Source organism: Jaculus jaculus, unplaced genomic scaffold (genome assembly GCF_020740685.1).
Source record: "Jaculus jaculus isolate mJacJac1 unplaced genomic scaffold, mJacJac1.mat.Y.cur mat_scaffold_111_1_193101_arrow_ctg1, whole genome shotgun sequence".
Lineage (NCBI taxonomy): Eukaryota > Metazoa > Chordata > Mammalia > Rodentia > Dipodidae > Jaculus > Jaculus jaculus.
The window spans coordinates 137462-140330 of NW_025423393.1; the positions used below are offsets into that span (position 1 = coordinate 137462).

Consider the following 2869-nt stretch of genomic DNA (forward strand, 5'->3'; position numbering starts at 1 on the left):
GAAAGAAAAAAGTTAGAAGAAAGACAGAAAAAGAGAGAATGGGTAAACCAGTCCCTCTATCAAGTGAAAACAAATTGCAGACACATGTGTTCCTTGAGCATATGGCTCGTAGTGTTCCTGGGTAAGGAACACAGTGTCCTTTGACATTGCAGGGGAAAATCTTAATGCTAAGCCACATATCGAGCCGCAGATTGTGATTCTTAATCATTTTGTGGCTAAAGTAGTGCCACAACAAATTCGAACTGTGTTAATGGTGGACCTTGTGTGACGTACATACTGTATTTTCATTGCTAATTTTGAATGTTAATGAATGAACAGAGGAAATATGGATGATTAAAGGCATATGCCACCACCCCTAGCTATTTGTTTACTTTCTATCAGAAGAAAGTTCATACATATGCATCACATGTAGTTACAACTGTGCCCCTTCTCTTTTGTGGCCTACTCTTCTGCACATTTTCATGAGCATTGGAGACTTTGGTTTCTGTCTATTTTAACATTGAGTCCTTAGCAGGCTCACAAAATCAGCTTCAGTGATTTTTACATATCCACCCATCATACTGGCATCAATATTCCTTATTTTTTGTAATTGTATTATGTATTTACTCTAACCTGGTTCCTTTGGCTTGGTAGGAAAGCACCTTAACCACTAAGAAATTCTTCCAGCCTTAAAAACAAAAAAAAAAATTAAATTTCATTTTATTTTGTTTTCCATTTGTCTTATTTTTTTTTTTTTTTTTTTTTTTTTTGTTAACATCAAACCTTTTCTTTTGTTTGGTTGGAATTTTATTTGTTTTGTTTTGTTTTGTTTTGAAGAAGGGTCTCAACTCATTCTTTAGTCCAGGCAGCCTCCTGAAAACTGGGAATTAAAGGTATGAACCCCCATATCCAGCTAACATCAGACTTTTAAGCCATATTATTACATTCCTGAATAAATGTTCATTTCTTCAGCTCTTCACGTACCCAGGCTGGTGGAAGCTTTAGCACCAAGCTCCCTTTGAAACAAATTCAGTAGGCCCCTGGTGCTCCTGTACTTTGGACCTCACAGCATGAGCTGCATAGTTGATGCTGGCATTTTCACTCCAATGCCAGTAACCTGAAAAGGGATTGTAGAGCATTCCTGCCACAGTTTGAACTGACAGACCATTTGATTCCAGAACACTCTTTAGGTTTTCTGGTGACATGAACTTCTCCCATGTATGAGTACCTTTTGGTACAATACCTGCAATTTGTTCTGCAAAAACAATTCCCAAGGCATAGGACAGCTATGTTTGGTTGATTGTAGTAATGAATAAAGAACCATCAGGTTTTAACACTTGGTGGCAGCACTGTATAAATGTTTCTAGGTCAATGACATGTTCCACAACTCCAGAAGCTATGACAGAATCAAACGTTTCTGTAGTTTCTCCCACAATCTCTTCTAGGGAGCACACTCTGTACTCTATCCTGTTATCCAAGACTGGAGCAAATGACTTATGGTGCTGTGCAATTTTATTGTTTTCATCCACAGGATCAATTCCAATAACTGAAGCCCCAAGTCGCCCTAGAGGTTCAGTTAACAGTCCACCACCACAGCCAACATCAAGAATCTTCATGCCAGACAAAGGCTTTGCTGGTTGGTGATTAGCAACAGTTTTCAAAAGATTGTCTCTAATAAATGGGACCCTCAGGTCATTCATAGCATGAAGAGGTGCATATACTCCTTGCTCATCCCACCACTTGTGAGCCAGGGCTAGGAAGGTTTTGACCTCGTTGCTGTCAACAGTGGTTTGTAAAGTATTATATAGTCTTTTCCAAGGGGGCCTGCAACTTTTTATTTTGTTCAAACAGGAAAAGGTCATCCAGTAAGATCAGAACCACATAGTTATGTATACATCAAAAACCCATGGTATAATCTGTAGATTCTTAGTAAACTGATTCATTGAATAACCGGACTACCAGACTAGGAGAAGGAGGTCTGAGAGTCTGCTCTGGCCCGAGACCCCAGAGTTCCTAAGAAACAACCCCCTGCCTTGTCTTAGTTTTTGAGGTAGAGGATCACTGTAGTCCAGGGTGACTTGGAATTCACTTTGTAGTCTCAATCTCAAACTGTCATCACACTCACACAGGTCTTTCTCCATCTGCATTCCAAGTCTGGCCTGGCTATAATTAACAAACATATATTTATTTGAGGTTGACTGAAACAAGCAGATGGAGATGGAGAGAAAAAGAAAGAGTGAGTATTCTAGATTCTTATGCCACTTTGTGCATCTGGTTTATGTGAGTACTAGGGAATTGAACCCCAGGCAAAAAGGCTTTGCAAGCAAGCAGCTTCAATCACCAAACCATCTCTCTAGCCCTCCCTGTTAATTTACTTTCATCTGCTTGTCTAGGTCTTTGGAAATACTACACTTATGAGGAAGAGAATTTCACAACTAGAAATCATGTAAAAGCCAATTTAGCTGCTGGAGAGATAGCTTAGTGTGTAAGGTGCTTGCCCTGTAAAGCCTGAGGACACATGTATGACTCTCCAGATCCTATGTAAGGCAGACACACAGAGGTGAGGTAAGCACTAGATCAAGCATGCCCTGTGTGTGGCAAAAGCCTTTCCTGGGCTATATATTATACTTCTATACAGTCTGATATAGCTCAAGTTATATTTCTTCATCTTGTACTGTGTAGTTTCAAAGGTTAGCCTTCTAAGGTGACTAGCAGGCCAGAGGAAGAGTGGAAGAAGTATTTGGCTTTCTTCTTTCTCTATGTAGAAGTGACATGTTTCACACCCAGAATCAAGTCTCAGGCTCCATGCTTGCTGCAAAGCAGACTGGTACTCTTGATGCACCCATGGATATTGGTGGGTGTCTGAGTGACAGCTATACCAGTAAGTGTG

General features: G+C 40.1%; 1 pseudogene; it reads right to left on the reverse strand.

The window, feature by feature from the left end:
- Positions 1-980: 980 nt before the first annotated feature.
- Positions 981-1939, reverse strand: LOC123457245 (annotated as a pseudogene).
- Positions 1940-2869: the final 930 nt, after the last annotated feature.